This window comes from Dermacentor silvarum, chromosome 2, assembly GCF_013339745.2.
Source record: "Dermacentor silvarum isolate Dsil-2018 chromosome 2, BIME_Dsil_1.4, whole genome shotgun sequence".
Classification (NCBI taxonomy): Eukaryota; Metazoa; Arthropoda; class Arachnida; order Ixodida; family Ixodidae; genus Dermacentor; species Dermacentor silvarum.
This window is the reverse complement of record NC_051155.1, coordinates 7,117,629-7,135,644: the sequence shown is the minus strand read 5'-3', so window position 1 is coordinate 7,135,644 and position 18,016 is coordinate 7,117,629. Positions and strand designations below refer to the sequence as shown.

At 48.5% G+C, this 18,016-nt stretch overlaps 1 protein-coding gene across 5 annotated transcripts in view; it reads right to left on the bottom strand.

Moving 5' to 3' along the window:
• The window catches only part of LOC119441296 (autophagy-related protein 16-1), a 445,594-nt gene that overhangs the window by 289,564 nt on the left and 138,014 nt on the right, over positions 1 to 18,016 (bottom strand). The gene's annotated exons all lie outside the window — the stretch shown is intronic.

The following is an 18,016-nucleotide window of genomic DNA, read 5'->3' as shown; positions in this document are numbered from 1 at the left end:
CTGTATAAACTTGGACATGCAGCAGCACCAGCAACGCGCAGAACTGTTGTCGACGCCATCAGCGTTTTGCCCACGTTCGCACCGAACGCGTGCGGCATTGGTGACTGTTCCCAGTGCCTCTGGAGGCGGCTCGGAGGTTTTCGACGAGATCAGAATGGGACACTCATCGAGCATCGTCGGAAGTCTTTACCACCTTCTCGCCTCGCAACGTTATAACGCGATAGCGTTTAGGGCCCCGTGTCGCAGAAAATCCGGCGTCGGCAACCGCCGTGTGATCCCAGGTGACAGAGAAAATTTCCAATCGGCGTCGGATTGTAATTTGAATGTACGAGAAAACCTAATTCTGCTACGAGGAAACTCAAAACATTTCTACCAGACCTGTCCGCATTGGGGCAATAGCAAACAATTAATAAAATAATAAAGAAGGGTGCTAGGGCCTTCACATTTTAATATAAGACCACTTATGTTGCTGATTATTTGTTGAATTTTTGATGTTGATGCTTGTTAAGTTGTACTAGATTTGTGTTTTTATATACAGTATTTATTTCTCAATTTCCTCTTTTTTTGCATTCATGCATTTCGATGTTTTCTATTACTTTATGCTTAATGTTATTTTTTACTTCATATATTTGTTCCATTGGTTCGCACTGCTGCTAATCCTTGTAATATTTATTTGTAACCTTCATCGAGGGTCCCGTTGCAGTCTTGTACTTTGGGACCCTCGTCTGTATATTTTAGATGCTGTCATTAACATACAATGTAATAATAATAATAATAAACTGATTTGATTTGATTTAATTGCCCTTGTAAAAACGTCTTTCTAGCAATGCATTTCAGTTTAAAAGCGAAGCCGACCTTAAGGGCATCGGTGTAAGCTCGGTCTTTGTAAGCTGGCTTTCACACGTTCAGTGTTGCAGTGAATGAAGCCTACTTGCCGTATGCGAACTATGCGATGCGAACGGGTCCCGATAACGCTATCGCGTTCTACTCTTAAAGGCGAAGCTTAAGCGTCCACCAAGTTTTTATATAATTATGCATTTGGTGCCGTAGCTTGTGGGTTCTTGGTGTCTCACAGGAGACCAACCACCGCGGGGTCGAGCTTAGCGAGCCACAGGGCCGCGTCAGCCGTTGCCTCCAGCACCGCTCGCGCGCGAGCTCAGAGGCCGCAAGGGGCTACCGAGCGACGCACGCAAAAACACAGTAAAGCCCTGAGTTGACGGAAACCGTTTACTGAAACCGTCGGCACCAGCACTGCACAAATGCCCGCGCGGCGGGGAGCCAAAGGGGTCCCGCACCAGGGCGAAAATACAATAACAGGCGCCTATAGCACGTCGCGGCGAGAGCACAGGCTCAAGCTGGGACACGCCGCTAGGAAAAGTCCCGGCGGCTATGCTACTTGCTCTGGCGATAACCAATGGGTCAACTCGCGAGAGCACGGGCAATATCCTTCGGCTTAGGCTTTCGGCAAGTGCGGCTCGGCAGGGTACGACCTCGCGCGAGCACTAATGGCACCGCTCGTCGGCTTAGCGTCGGGAAAGGATCAGCACTAGGTGCGCGCTCCCCGCACGGGCAAAGGCACCGTGTGCGAGCTCCAGTCCTAGTCACAAAGGTGTCGGCGGACGAGAGGAAAGCATGAACGTACCGTGCGCTGGTCCCGGAGAGAAGTGCCGAGGCACGCTCCGCCGCTAGCAGCCGAACGCGGCCGCCTCGTGACGTCAGCGCCCCGCCCTCAGCACAACCGCCGCGTGCGCAGCGCCACCGCAGGAACCGGTTACGCGGAGGACGGGGAAAACCGGGGGACGGAGAAAACCGGGGGACGGAGAAAACCGGGGGACGGCAGAACAGGTGTTAGCCCGCGCACTGACGCCGGCGGCGGCGCAACCCTCAATCCCCACAAGCTAAACATCGCCTCCCCTCCCTCCCTCCCGTCCCCCCACGGCCTGTCGGGCGACGGAAGAAGTAGCGTTTGCTCTATATATATGGTGATTGTAAAGGAGGAAAGAGACGCTTAATTCTGCAGCCCTTCAGGGAGCATGGCGCAGAATGCGCGTTTGCTCTCCGCCGTGCATTCGCTCCCTGTGAAAGCGCGCGTCCCTCGAACGCTTTCACTCGCACATACAGTATACTGACACGTATACATGCACGTTTGTCTTTCACCGGTGGCCACTTTCCACCGGCTAACAAATGTTAAACGTTATCGCTCGGCGCAGGACGCGCCTGTATCGGAAGTTTCTAGAACGTTATCGATGATTCTTTCCATTGCCTGTTTTCACCGACGCTTCTGCTATCTGATTGCATGACTGACGCGAATTGTCTAGAACTTTCTGGAAGACACGCGGGCATCAGGAATTAATCTAGAACCTTCGATGACTCAGGTATAAAAGCCGACGCGTTTCGCCGCTGATCAGATTTTCGACGATCGCCGACTGTGTTCGCCGCTATCGTTGTGCTTTGAGTGTACCTTGATTTTGTGGGCACAGGTTCGCCCAATAAACTACCAGTTTCGTCGTACACAGTTTTACGACTGTTTTCTTTAGCGTCACTACTACGTGACAATACGGTGCGTGGCGACGATTTCATCACCGTTGACGTCATACGGAACCTCATGGCGACGGCAGAAATCCATTTTGAGTGTCCATATAATTGCTATCGCAATAAAAAAAAAGCTGTCAATCAATGAGCAGAAGGCACCCATATGGCCTATCTTGTAGCCTAGTTTTACACGAGCGTAGCCAGATTTATGAAATTTGCTCTTGTGGACGTGCTGACGAGAACAATTTTATTATGCACTGCTGTCTATGAACTTGTGCACCCGTGCTCTCCTGGTCGCAGGACTTGGTCTCCACGTTCGAGAGCATCTTACGAACCATGCAGTAGGCTCTTTTCACTGAGCATGGAAATTCCGTCTTTGCACATGCAAGACCCGCTGCTGCAGTTTGCTGCGAATCACTTCTTGCCTACGATCCCTCTCCACCACGCAACATCGCAACTCGAGATGCAGACTTCCCTTCCATCTCTTAAGATTCAGACTGTTTGTCTGAATTTGTAAGCGCTTACAAAGAACGAAGATGATAGATTGCTCAATTCTGAAGTAAACGTTGCTTAACTAAGAGCTTATCGTCTGCCCACGCCGTCTGCTGTTGTGCACTGTCGGAGTAATTATCGTCTGTTTCGGCGCCTGAGGAATTTTAATGATTATAATGGAAGGCAGATACAGTAAGCAAAAATTAGTTTTAATTTTTTCGACGCGCTTTGCATACAGTTACCACTTCACCATTCAAATTTCCCGCTTTTTCAGCCTCCTAACGTGTGCTGCCGTGCAGCGTTGCAGACGTCAAACACCACCATTAGTGAGACGCATTTCTCACCAGCAGCCTCCGCGTCATCAGAGCACCTCTTCTTCTTACACCGTGCTTTGCAGTAAAAATGCACGTATACTATTTGCAAACCGTAACAGCGTTGTTATTGCACTTCACTCCACATCGGAACCACCAGACCTGTCGTCCTGGTCGCTGGCCGCTTCATGCACATCGTGGATCCGTTATCTCAAGCACCACGTTGAAGTGCTGCTTTTTGACACCTGTTGTTTTCACAACCACGCTGCATGCATCTCTTTTCCTCGACCGTCCTGCTCATAGGCATGTCAAAGTTAATTGGTGTCTGATCAGCGTTTCCGCTTAGTGAGCAGATAAACTCTCTGTCCTGCAGCTGGCGTGTAACTCGACCTGGGGCCCATCGCACACAGCAAAACCTAAGACAGGTACAAAAGCGAGCAACAGACAAGCGAATTCGAAATATGTGCGACTAGGCTGACTATGCCGACCAAGTGCTGGCCGCCCCTTCTTCACTTGAACTTTCCTGTGCACTGCGCCCCCACGGCTTGCTACGCATTGCGCGCGCGCTCTCTGCTATTACGTCAGAGTAAAGTACGTAAACTGCGTAAAGTAACTGTTGCAGAGAGCCAGTTAGGGTTTTTTTCTCTCTAGAGTCTGCGAGGTGCCTTTGTGCCTGGGTACTGGTGGCAAGGTTGTGGTGAGAACAGGCCGAGCGTTATCACGGTTGCTCTTTCCGTCAGGACCCAAGATACTGTGGTAACACGCAGCCTCTTCTTACCACATGCTTACCGCCAGTGTTCTCTCTTCATGGCTTTGCCATCAGCTCCTCAGTCATCAAACCACCGCCCCTGCCGATGTGCCGCCACGGCATGTTTGCCGCTAGTGTGAATGTGTGACCTACATAAGTTAGCTGCAGAGTTCTGTTTACGTGATCTTGGCAATTCCCACGTGGCATCATTATTAAGCATTTTGAACATAGCGATGGGCACTGAGGTTAAGTGCGCTTGCTTTAAACACATGTGAGAGAGTAAAAGATTCTAGTCTCTCCGGAAAACTACAGCACGGCCGTTCGATCGACCGTGCTGTACTACAGCACGGTACTACAGCACGGCCTCTGGACGAAGAGACCAAAACGACTTACGGCTACGTAGTAGAGCTGCAGGAACGACTGCAGCAGACATGTCAACTAGCCCACGAGGAGCTTCGAAAAGCGAAAATTACACAAAAACAATATTATGATCGCAAGGCAGAGGCGCGACACATTGCCGTGGGAGACAAAGTATTATTGTTGCTACCATCTGAGAACAACAAATTGATCCTAACGTGGAAGGGACCATTCACCGTCATTGAAAAGAGAAGCGACCTTGATTACGTCGTTGACTTGGGCACGCGAAGAACTGCATTTCATATAAACTTACTTAAGAAGTATGAGGAAAGATGTTCCTTACCATCGGCTGAACACCAAGCTGCTGTAGCGGTCAACACCCGAGAAGATGAAGGGAACAACCCGCCATTTATTGTATTGAAGAAGAAAGAAACTTACCAAGACGTCAAAATTGCCACTGAATTACTTGATGAGCAAGCCGGTGAAGCAAAGAAAACGTTGTCTACGTTCCAAGACATATTCTCGGACGTACCTGGAAAAACTCATCTCGTAGAGTGCCAGTTAAAAACGACAACGGACACGCCGGTGCACGTCCGGCAATACCCGGTACCTTTTGCAATTGAAAAAGCTGTAGAAGATGAAGTCCAGGAAATGCTAAAGCAAGGAATTATAGAACCGTCGAACTCTGCATACCAATCCCCGGTGGTGGTCGTGAAGAAGAAAGACGGCAGCATGCGCTTGTGCATTGATTTTAGACAGCTAAATCGTGTGGTCATCATGGATAACGAACCAATACCACGAGTAGACATGATGTTCATCAAGCTGGGCAAGAGTCAGTACTTTTCCAAGTTCGACTTTACGAAAGGATATTGGCAAGTCCCCATGCATGCCGAGTGCAAGCACATGACAGCCTTCCAATCTTTGTCGGGTCTCTATCAGTTCCGCTTTATGCCTTTTGGTATTAAGACAGCTCCAGCTGTTTTCACAAGGCTTATGAGAAAAGTAGTGGACGGTATCCCCAACATCTACCACTACTTCGACGACGTCTTAATTGCCACCGAAACATGGGAACAACATGTTCACACCCTTCGGCGTTTCTTCCAGCAAGTCAAAAACGCCTGTCTAAGTATCAAGCCTTCCAAAATTGAAGTTGGCTTCACCTCCGTGAAATTTTTAGGGCATATTGTAGGTCACGGTGCCCTACGCTCGCAGATCGAGAGCCTTGAGAAAATTGAAACGGCTAAGAAGCCAACCACTAAAAAAGAAGTCCGGTCATTTTTGGGCCTTACCGGACACTATCGCGACTTCGTGCCAAATTATTCCAAGGTATCAGCACCCCTCACAGAACTGACCTGCAAGCGTGCGCCCAATAAACTTGTCTGGGAGCAGCGTCACCAGGAAGCTTTCGACAAACTACGACGATTACTTTCTGAGCAGCCCATTCTACGATCTCCAGATTTAGAACAGCCGTTTGTCCTACGTACAGATGCATCATAGACAAGCCTCGGGGCTGTCCTCCTGCAACGCCACGGTGGCGTTCTGCACCCAGTTGCCTACGCAAGTAGGAAACTGCTGCCCAGAGAAGCACACTACTCTACCATAGAAAGGGAAGGCCTCGCCCTTGTCTGGGCAATCCAAAAGTTTCATGTTTATCTCTATGGCAAGCACTTCTTGCTACAAACGGACCATGAACCACTTTCATACATTAACTCCGCCAAGCATGTGAACAACCGAGTATTGCGCTGGAGTTTACTGATTATGGAATATGACTTCACTGTCGAATACATCAAAGGCAGTGACAATATTGGAGCAGACTACCTAAGCAGAGTGTCTTAGTTATCCCAGTTTATATGTGTGTACATAGCTTCTGTTACTGTTTATATTCAAGTGCGTGTTTTCCTTTTTTAATACTGTGTGAACTGTGTGCAACCTGTGAACTGTCTACTGTGTACGCTATGTGTCAGTTGTGGGGTCTCACATGTGCTCTTGTGACAAAGGAACGACAACGCAGTAGTGCAGACAATCAAAAGGGCATTTATTGCACCTTTCATACACTAATACATGCTAGCCGAATTACAACCAATAGAACATTCACACGGGCGCGCGACCAATCAAGGAAGTCCGACTCGCCGCGTGCCGATAGCGAGCGAATACGTTCGCCCCATGCTATGACACCATCGCCTAGTCGTTCACGTGTACAGTCACGCGAACGGTGGCGCGCTCGAACGATCCGTGTTCGTCCATACCGGTGTCCTGCTCTTAGCCTCGCGCGACGGTCGCGCGAAGCGGGCCGGCGCACGCGCGAAGCGTCCGTGCGTATTGGCCGCCGATCCCAAGCCAAAGAGAGAGCGCCTCCGACCTTTTTCTCCCAACTGACCCCGCGGTTCCGCAGCGTTAGCATCGCGACACTAGCGCCATCTCTCGCAACGCGCCGCAACCACCGCCGGGCTTAGCCACGCAGAGAAGCCGGACTACAGGAGACATGCGGGGGAAAACAACATTAGGGGACGCGTGAGAGTCGCGCATCCCCACATCCCCCCAACCTTAAATCACTACACATACTCTGGCGAAGCATGTCACAAGGTCTAACAACACGCGCGTCGCGAACAAGAGTTAGTACATGTGACAGTGGCCGCCGCCAAGGAAATGTCCACAGGTTTTCCACAACATGCGAGCCGACAATGTCTCCGGGGTGCACCGCTGGCGTCCGTTGGTCACAGCATCAGCTCCGCAGATTCGATGGCACGACTCCAGCACAGGACTCCGGAAACGGCGACGCAGAAGTCGGCGCGAGCAAGCGTCGCTTGCGCCGACGCGCCCTGCCGGCGAGAGCCGCTGGTGATTGCTGGCTCTTTTCCCAGCCGCCGAGGGTAGCGAGCCGGACACAGGCGGCCGCCGAAATTGCTGCGCCGAACTGGCCACAGGCATCTCCATTGCCAGGGGTGGCTCGTTCGTAGGCCGGGGCAACAGCGCAGATGATGTGCAGGTGACAACAAACCAGGGGCGACTCAGCTCACGCTGCGTACACTCAATGTACTCGACAAACACTAAAGTAGTGCAAGGGAGAGGAATTCGGCACACGCATCGCCTACGTGGTACGATGTTCAATTTGGCTAGCAAAAATTTCGGGTGGCATTTCAGATGCTAAGTTCACGTGAACAAAATTTACTTTCTTGAGTCGAACGAGTAATTTCAATTCGTGCGAGGCTAACTAGAATGAGGGAAGCAAAGTACAACACCTCAAAATTAAGGTCCACCAGGTTGTGTCCCTCAACGTGCGACAGGCGGCTTTGTTAAGCCTTAGGCCTAATGCGTCGCTACTTTGACAACAACCGGCATCCAAAAAAAAAAAAACAACAACACCCAAAATGGGCACAAGAACAGGCAGCCGCGAGGAGACGTTAGCTCTGTGAGGTGGTCCTACTCCGCTCGGTGCACACAGCATCCGAGTTGACGGCGCCCACCGTCCCAGACGGTGTCGGAGCGCCCGGTGCCAGGCCGCAATACCAGTCAGCCCGTAGCGGCACCCGTGGCCCGCGGCCACCCGGCTCCCTGAGCCTCGACTTCCGAAGTCAAAGATATAGAAGAAGCTATTTACATAAGAAATTCGGACCACCCACGAGGCTTCCGTACTCACTCGCTTCAGGCTTGCCAATGCTCCGCGGGCGCTAGGCCTCGCTCTCCCAGGATGCAGACCACGTGGCTCTCGTACCGACGAGTGTACTTCAAAACACTCGCGAAAAGGCTTAGCATGTTGAATTGTTCAAACACGCTACAGCAACCGTCGCCTCGCTCAAGAAAGCACACCGCCGACACTAGCGATCAAAATCTACGCTAGGACTACGCTTCGGTTGAAACATTTCGAACCGAACAAAACTGTTAAAATTATCGTCCGATGCCCCAAGAGGTCCACGTTGGGCAGCCAGATGTGGGGTCTCACATGTGCTCTTGGGACAAAGGAACGACAACGCAGTAGTGCAGACAATCAAAAGGGCATTTATTGCACCTTTCATACACTAATACATGCTAGCCGAATTACAACCAATAGAACATTCACACGGGCGCGCGACCAATCAAGGAAGTCCGACTCACCGCGTGCCGATAGCGAGCGAATACGTTCGCCCCATGCTATGACACCATCGCCTAGTCGTTCACGTGTACAGTCACGCGAACGGTGCCGTGCTCGAACGATCCGTGTTCGTCCATACCGGTGTCCTGCTCTTAGCCTCGCGCGACGGTCGCGCGAAGCGGGCCGGCGCACGCGCGATGCGTCCGTGCGTATTGGCCGCCGATCCCAAGCCAAAGAGAGAGCGCCTCCGACCTTTTTCTCCCAAGTGACCCCGCGGTTCCGCAGCGTTAGCATCGCGACACTAGCGCCATCTCTCGCAACGCGCCGCAACCACCGCCGGGCTTAGCCACGCAGAGAAGCCGGACTACAGGAGACATGCGGGGAAAACAACATTAGGGGACGCGTGAGAGTCGCGCATCCCCACACAGTGCAACAAGTCCTCCTGCTGCAAGCCCACTCTGCATGGCAAAGTTGTTTAAAGTGAAACAACTTTCTTGTGTGAGGGGTAGTGTGGTGAAAGACGACGACGATGGCAGCTACATATGCGACACGACGCGGCAAATAAGAGAGCACGAGGGTTGGTGGCAGAAGAAAAAGGAAGAAGACACGAGCGAACGGGCAGCTGTGACCACGAAGGCCGATCGAACAAGGGCTGAGCGAGGTTCGTGGAAGCAGTCCAGAGAGGGCTACCCGGGTGTATCGCTGGGCAGCCTCGTGACGGGTCGCAAGCCACCGAACCGAGGTCCTGCCCGTGTCCCGTGCCTGGCCGGTTCCTGAGATCTGGCAGTTCCTGTGCTCTCGGGAGTCTGCTGCGTTCGCAGTTCCGGCGTCAGAATCCTGAGCCACCAACCAAGCGGCTGTCGCCGCGTCACCGCCACTGCCTACCCAAGCCGCCTCCGACGCATTCGGCGTGTCAAGGAAGGTTACGACCACACGTGAGCGACCACTGGGGGGCCGTCTACCGCGACGCTCGGACTTTGTGCGTTAGTGGTCTAAGGACTGAAACTTTGTAGTCTGCCGCATAGGGCTTCATACGCTAGCAAATACTAGGTGTTAGAGAATCTTACTTGTGTCTGTGTAAAATAATAGTGTGAATTATATGTGTGTCTGTGCAACCCGTCCCAATATCGCCTTCGAGTCTTTCCTCACCGCACCGCACGTCAACAAACGTGACGGTCCACGTTATTCCTTTACACACAGTAGCAGTTTGGGGCGCATTCTTCAAGCGAGGAAAAAAAAAAAATGAGATTTTTCGCGACCAATCTGGGGGTGCGTTCGTTACGAGAGTAAATAGAGTATGCCAATTATGGTGCAGATATCTTTCCAGCCCTCATCTTGGAGTATCTCAGGATGTCGCACGGTTTAACATTATAAACGACACTAAAATGCAACTTACACCACGCCCCACTTTCTGTCAAAATACTTGCTTAACGCCAAACTTGAGTAAACCTGCGTGATTTGGGACCCCTATTAGATTAACCTTTCAAACATGTTGAAATCAGTCTAAAATTGAGTTGCAAGGTTTATTTATTTCTATTATGCTTACCTAACAAGCGTCACAGTGTTAAAAGCTCAGGCCGGCCTTCGCAGTCTCAAATTCCACTGCTAAATCTCGAGAGTTTCCGTATTTCACAATGTTTATCACTTTGTTGTTTAACCATGTCGTTATCACTCCCGCATGCCCTCTTTCGATTTGTATAATTTGCCAAAGAGCCAATCATACTCCAAGTGCCTATGCTTTTGTGCATCTTGTATCCTTTTTCCTCAAAACAGCAAAAGACTGGGACAACTTGCCAGCTGATACTGTGCCCATGACAAACTTAAAGTAGTTCCAGTGGACATTATTAAATGGTGTTATGGCACACCCATTCTTTCCAGATGTAATCTAATAGTTTCACACGTTTTCAACAAATATTAAAAGTAACCCATCTTCTAACAGTATGTTATAGAACTTGTACTTTTTGTTAGTTTTCACTATATGCAAAGTTTCCAAGGATTGGTGCATTGTCAGGCATTCAGTTGTCTTTTCGCCACCCCTTATCGCTGAACCACTGGATGTATATGCTTGAATTGATGAAAAATAAACTTGAAACTGGCATGATGAATTTTCACTTTTGTCTTTAAAAACCTTTTTTTTTCCTTTTAACCCTTTAACTGCCACTAGCGAGATAACTCGTGAAACCACCCACGCGCACCCCCTGCTACTCCCAAGTATACTCGTTTTGCTACCTAGAACACTCGTGCAAAAAAAAATTGCGTTCATGCAATTTTCATGCGATACACCCGGGTAACCCAACTTTTGCTAACTATGGAGAGGTCACCTAAACACATAGAACTTGTAAATAAAATTTTAGACAACAGATGGAGCGCACATGTTTTCGACTCTGCAGAGCGCAGCAGCCATGGTGAGTCAGCGCGCCACGTGCGTCTGCGCTTTGACGGGCGAAGAAATTCAAGAACTGCTGATGAATTCTGACTCAGATGAAAGTGATAACGATAATGAGCTCAGCTAAGTGACTCGTCGAGCGATGACAACGAAGAAGAGCCCCTGCCACCGAAGAATCCAAGCAAGAAGAGGAAACTTGATGAGCGGAATAGGATAATCCTGAATAAATATCTTAACATGTCCTGTGGAGTAAAAAATGTCCTGTTGCATGAAATTTCTACTGAACCAACATGAAAAAAATACCCCGCAGGGGGTGAGGAGCAGTCAGAAAAAAACCCGGCAGTGAAAGAGTTAATGTACTAATATTTTTCATACACTCATATTTATGTTTTCCCTTTACGTATGTTTTTGGTTTGCTGTATTTGCTGAATTGTATTTATTGTTCTGTACTTGGCATTTTCCCCCTCTTACATGCCTATTCCTCATAGGACGTGTTTATAGGGCATTTTCCTGCTGCAAGCTAGCAAGCGTTGGCGTGGCTCAGTGGTAGAGTGTCTGACTCCCGCGCACCGGGCTCGCGTTCGATTCCCGTGAGAACTGTGTATTTTTTTCTCATTCCCGGTGATAGCTGCTACGGACACCGGACACCACCGGTGGCAGTGGCGGACACCATCACCAACTGAAACGGCTCTTAGAATCCCCATAACAGCTTATGCTGCAAAATTTGACAGACTCAACTGCAGTTGACATCTACGTAATGCGCGCGAATCTGTTACGCACGAGGCACAAGACGCACATGGAGCTGGTGGGGCTTCAGTGGCGCCAAGCATGTTTTGTTGTTTTCCTATTGCACGGTGTTTTAAGACGACGACGGGAAACCAAAACGAAATCGAGCTGGACGCTGGATGACACTGAAGCGAAATGTGATGCTCACATCGCGCCGCCTGCAGCAGGAATGGTGGCACGTTTGGAGTGTCGCCTGCTAAAAGCGTGCGGTATGTTACCAATGGCATTACATCCCACGTGCTGTAAAACAGATAGCTGAAGATACTTATCGCAATAGGTTTGGTGGCGACAGCTGTGAATGCAGCGTGCGATGACCCAGGAGAAGATTTGCTGGTACCAGAATAAGAAACTGAGTGCACGCCGACGTTTTCACATGAGATGGGTGGGCGAGTATTGCGTAGAAGCTGATGCAGCGGGCAGCTACTGTTTTCAAATTTTTTTGTCTTGATCTCGAACGCTGGTGCCGGCAAATCGTACATAATGGGATCGGATCAATGAGGTTCTACTGTACATGCTTTACATCATTGCTTGATTTATGTCTTTCGTGCCACCTTTAGCATTCCTAATACATAATCGCACACATATTTACAGGTTGGATAGAAACAAACACAAAGAATCACATCTGCCCCTGCATGACCAGTGATATATGCTAAAGGAAGTTGTTCTTGGGCAAGTTGGTGCTTACAATATATTTTATTTGTTTCATATACTCATATATTTGCTCCAAATATATTTTAGGGTATGCATTGGATCTGCGTAATATTTTTTACATACTCAAAAATCATTTACCACTTGCTTTTCAAATCAAATACAATTACCGTATTTACTCGCATATGAACGCACTCGCATATTGAACGCAGTGATCATTATCATCAGCCTACATTTATGTCCACTGCAGGACAAAGGCCTCTCCCTGTGATCTCCAATTAGCCCTGTCTTTCGCTAGCCGATTCCAACTTGCGCCTGCAAATTTCCTAACTTCATCACTCCACCGAGTTTTCTGCCATCCTCGACTGCGCTTCCCTTCTCCTGGTATCCATTCTGTAACTCTAATGGTCCAACGGTTATCCACCCTACGCTCTACATCGCCTGCCCAGCTCCATTTTTTCCTCTTAATGTCAACTAGAATATCGGCTATCCCTGTTTGTTCTCTGATCCACACCGCTCTCTTCTTGTCTCTTAACGTTAGGCCTAACATTTTTCGTTCCATCGCTCTTTGTGCGGTCCTTCACTTGTTCTTGAGCTTCTTGTTAACCTCCAAGTTTCTGCCCCATATGTTAGCACTGGTAGAATGCAATGATTGTACACTGTTCTTTTCAATGACAGTGGTAAGCTCTTAGTCAGGATTTGCTAATGCCTGCCTTATGCACTCCAACGCAATTTTATTCTTCTGTAAATTTCTTTCTCATGATCTGGGTCCCCTGTGAGCAATTGACCTAGATAAATGTACTCCTTTACAGACTCTAGATGCTGAATGGCGATCCAGAATTCTTGTGCCCTTGCCAGGCTATTTAACATTATCTTTGTCGACTGCATATTTATCTTCAACCCAATTCTTACACTTTCTCGATTAAGGTCCTCAATCATTTGTTAGGAAAACACGGCGAATGTGGGAGATGGAAATTCAGGACAATGAGCAAAACGAGAACAAGGTGAGAGCAGGAGCCAACAGTTTCGACAAGTGGACTTGCCGAAACTTGCCTTGAAGAAGACAGGTCCACTTGTCGAAACATTGGCTCCTGCTCTTACCTTGTGCTCGTTTTGCTCATCGTCAATCATTTGTTGTAATTCGTCCCCATTGTTGCTGAATAGGACAATGTCGCAGTAATGAATGCCAAAAACTGTCTCCATGTACGTGAAAAAAGTAGCAATCTTCATCATCTCATATTTGCTATGGTAAAAACTGCATTTCATTGCTTAAACTCAGAGACGAAGATTGGAACTATGCGTAGTACACTGCCATGTTGTTGCCGCATCCAGTATTGTCAAGCAATCTCAGTGATTTCCAAAACACACCTCAAGGTTGCTTTCGGTCATCTGGGACGACACAGGGGTCTAGATCAATTTATTGTCAAATTTCTCGAAAGCGGATGAGAAGATTATGAGTAAACCACTTCATTACAGTTACACATGCACCGTACTTCATACTCAGAATTAATATTTCACGCAATCACTACCGAGTGAATTTCAAAAAAAAAGGTGAAGGCAATGTGCAATGTAAAGACCAAGGGGTCTTAGAGAACATGCCGTCTGGTGGGTACGATTGTGTCGGACGCCGAATTGTACCGTGTGCCTCCTCCATTTATTGCGATAGCAATTATATGGACACTCCCGGCACATTTTGGCTGTCGGCGCCGACGATCGCAGTTCAATCTTCCGCATTCACGGGAGGAAAGTGGGGAGGAAACGTGCCGTATTCCATTGCGCACATGGCGCCAAGGGGGAGGGGAGGGAGGGGGACGGCGGAGCAACTGCACATTGCGCGGCTGTGAAGCCGCTCTATCATGAAAACGATCTGTATCAGGGGCCGAGTCTAGGTGCGACAGCAGCTTATACCTTTGTGCGTGCTCCGTTCTCGTTGCTCAGTTTCCATTGAAGCGATACACAGCACAAAGGTCACTTCACTCGCCACTGCTGCCACGTTTCCTCACGCCAGCATTTTGACAGCGAGTGTCTGCGGTTGAGTGTGACGTGTTCATATTTGCCTGTGCGCGTTGACATCATGCTTGTTAATTTACATAGTCAGCGAATGTTTGCAAGTTTATACGGCCGATAGAACTACTATCGTAATTGACGGTTCACCTTTCGGGCGAAACTGCAACTTTTCTAGAGGTGGCCACGCAAAAAAAAAATTGCTCAAAATTTTACCCCGCATAATGAACGCACTCCCTCCAACCAAGGAGAAAGAATAATTTAGGAGGCGCAACTCAGCTCCTTCCTGCGTCATCAAAATGTCACGCAGGAGTGCGGCGGCGGACGTCGTGACAGCGCCCCATACCGAATGTCGGACGTATGGTCACGTGACGGTTTGTCGAAGCAATGCAGCGGATCCATGACGTGGGGAGTGCGGAGTGCGATCTTGTCGTCAGCTCCCGTGCGGCTGCTTGATGCCAGTGCACCGCCCTGGCTTTAGGTTGCTATAGCTCAAGTACAGTAGCTGAAAAGGGTGCTTGTCGCTAAACGAGACGGCAGCTGTTACGTGTTCTTGCTCAGTTGACCGAAGTGCCATGACAGAGGGACTGACCGAACGCGATCATTTCTCGAAGCTCTCCAATCGCTGGGGTGGTTTGAATTAACTTCATTTACTTCGGCATGCAAGGGAAGAAGTTTCCTTTGTGGGAAAACGGTGTAAAGTATGTAATAATTACAGTGAAGCCTGCTCGAAGAGTTTCTTTGTGGGGTCTTTAAGGAAATAAAGAAAAAAAACATGAATTACCGAGAAAAAAAAATCCAAGTTCTTCTGGCAAGTCTTTTGTTTTGTGACTGTGATAATGAGTGACAACGAATAAACATGAAAAGCTTATAACACAGCAGTTACGTCATAATTTATTCTGAAACGCCGTTGAGACCGTGTATTCATTTCTTTTCAATCTAAGCTTGTTATAACTCGCACATTTCGGTAGCGTCCATGTACGCACAAAATTATCATCATCAGCATTGGCTTGAGCATCGTCGTCTCCTTCCACAGCTGGCTCGTTGGCGCCCCTCGGTTTGTGCTCGAACTCGTGCTTGGCATGTGCTCGTGCCACTGCTCCCGCATTCGCCGTCGTCTGCTTCCACGGCTGGCTGCGTTGCCGCTAATCATTCCAGCGTAGAATTTCAGTTCTCTTCTGTCGTCGTAATGGGGAGGTTGCATTACGGGGGTATGAGCCAGTGATTGTCTTATGTGAGTGACAGATTTAATTTTAAAGCACTTTTAAGGAAATCCATCCAGAATGAACGCGCTCGGAAAAGGGGTCGTCGTCGATGTGTCGATTCTAGAGTGAAGGCTTCTGAAGCCCAGGCGAAATGTCAGCGAAGAGTCGCGGACCCCGTGTTGAGGGAGCGCGATGTTGAGGCTCGTTGGTGCCCCTTGGTTTGTGCTCAAAAAAGGAAGGCCAGGGAGCCAGCAAAGAACCGCCGACTCCGAGTTGCGAGAGCGCAATGTTGAGGCCAAACGTCAGCGTCGTCTTGCCCCGCAGGAACCCGACAAGGGTGGTGCATGCCTCTGCAACGCTAGCGCCAACTTCCCTGGTGCAACGGCCAGGTTTCAACGCGATTTTCTCAACCGGAACTTCGGAGCCAGCTGCAGTGCGTGTGACCGGTTGTGGTTCGAGCACAATGTGGTACTCATCAGTGCCATTCGTTCTGACGAACACCGAAGAAACACACGACAAGCTTTACTTACCCCCCTTTCCTCTACAGGGGAGGGGTTACTGATTTTTTTCAGTGTTCTTCATTTATTCAAAAAAAGAAAGTGCAAATACTTTCTAAGAAAGCTAGAGCCTCGACCGCTTTGCTGATGCCGTGTGTTCATGCACTTGGTTTACACAATGCTGCCTCATTCCCATTCCGACGTAGTAGAACAGAATTCTTGCAATTGCGTCATTCTTGTGTTCACCATAGTTTCTCCTACTGTTATTCCTTCTCCGTGCCCCCAACTTTTCGCATATTTTTGGGAAAAAAAGTGCGTTCATTGTGCGAGTAAACACGGTATTAGAATAAATGACTGTTATTTAAAATTTTCAAATATGTGCACATCACTACTAGGAATGTTATTAGCATGCTTCACGTCGAAAATGAAATAAACACCGCTTGTCTTTGTTTTACACATTTGTAAGCATGATAGCTTTTTTGTTACAGTGAATTGGTGTATACCTCAAGCTCAGTGTGGCAGATGCTGCTGCTGACATGCGAAACATTATTGGCACTTATTATCCTGTCTTGGTCCCCATATTGCTTGACGCCGTCAATGAAAGGCATAACAGATGCTCTCCTTTTTGGTTTTCCCGCTTCGAGAAAGATACTGCACAGGTGATAGTTTCTGGAAACCGCACTGAAGTCCATGAGCTGCTGATCAAAATACAGTGCAAGTGGCAAGAGAGAGAGCAAGCTGCTGGAATGTAAACAAACTGCCGATGGACTGCCACCGTGAGGCAAACGTTTCCATAAAGAGCACTTTGAGGCTCAGTAGCTCTCTGGCTGAAGTTGTGGAGTCTGTAGGTTGTTGTACAAGTACACACACACACATCAGGGAACGCCAAACAAAACATCTGCACTGCCACTGCCCTTCATACCAAATTTTCCAAATGCTGTTGGTATCACCTTTGCTTAATGGCATGGTCATCTGAGCGAGCATCAATTTTTTTCTTTTTTCACTGCTTTGGCAAACAGAGAGAAAGAAACCTCGTAGTGAGTATTTAAGGCAACATTTACTATGATGCAGCATTTTCCCTTGTTAGTAGCAGCGGCACATGTCAAGAGACAACTGGTTGTCTACTAGGTTGGCATTTTCAAATTACCCGATTTTTCCAAGTGTTCCCCAACTGTTCTTTTAAAATTCCCTGGTAGACTATGACACAGGTGGCTCAAGTACAAGAAAAGATATGCCAAGTTACTATGCTAGCGCAGAATTTTCATCAACTACAGCCAGTAAACTGTAAGCCAGTTAGAATGCCCCATCAAATATTATAATCAAGTCCTTCATAATATTCCAACTACCTGACCAGGCTTACACTTGTAAAACCATCAAAAAACAACATTGTTTGTGGATTGCAATCAGAACTGACCAATTTCTTAAAATTGCAGGTTTTCCAGGTTTTCTCTTGTGGTAGACAACCTGCAAAAATTTCTTGCTGTTTAGTACGTACCACCATTTAGTGTGTAGTTATATCCCTCCAGGTATGTATTAAGATTAGTACATACTACCGTTTAGTGCTTAGTCATATCCCGATGCCAGGTATGTACAGTCGAATCTCGTTAATTCGAACATGCTTAATTAGAACTTCCGGTTAATTCGAATTGACGCTGTGGTCCCATCAAAGTTATGTGTACTCCAATGGGCAAAAACGCCCGGCAATTCGAACGCGCAAGCATTTTCGACGGTTAATTCGAACGTAACATGCTCCAACAATGCTCTCAGCAGCACTGCCAAATCACGCGGCGGCGCCTCCGATCAGCATTGCTCTGACCCCGCCATAGAGCACAAGCTTAGTACAGACCCCTTAATGCCGCGCGCGAAAAAAAAAAAAAAAAAAGGAAGGCCGTGGCGGAAATATCATCCTCTCAAATAGCAAGGTCGCCGCTTCTGCGTTGCGCCGGAACATGCGTGTACGTGCCTATGTCTTAACCACGCG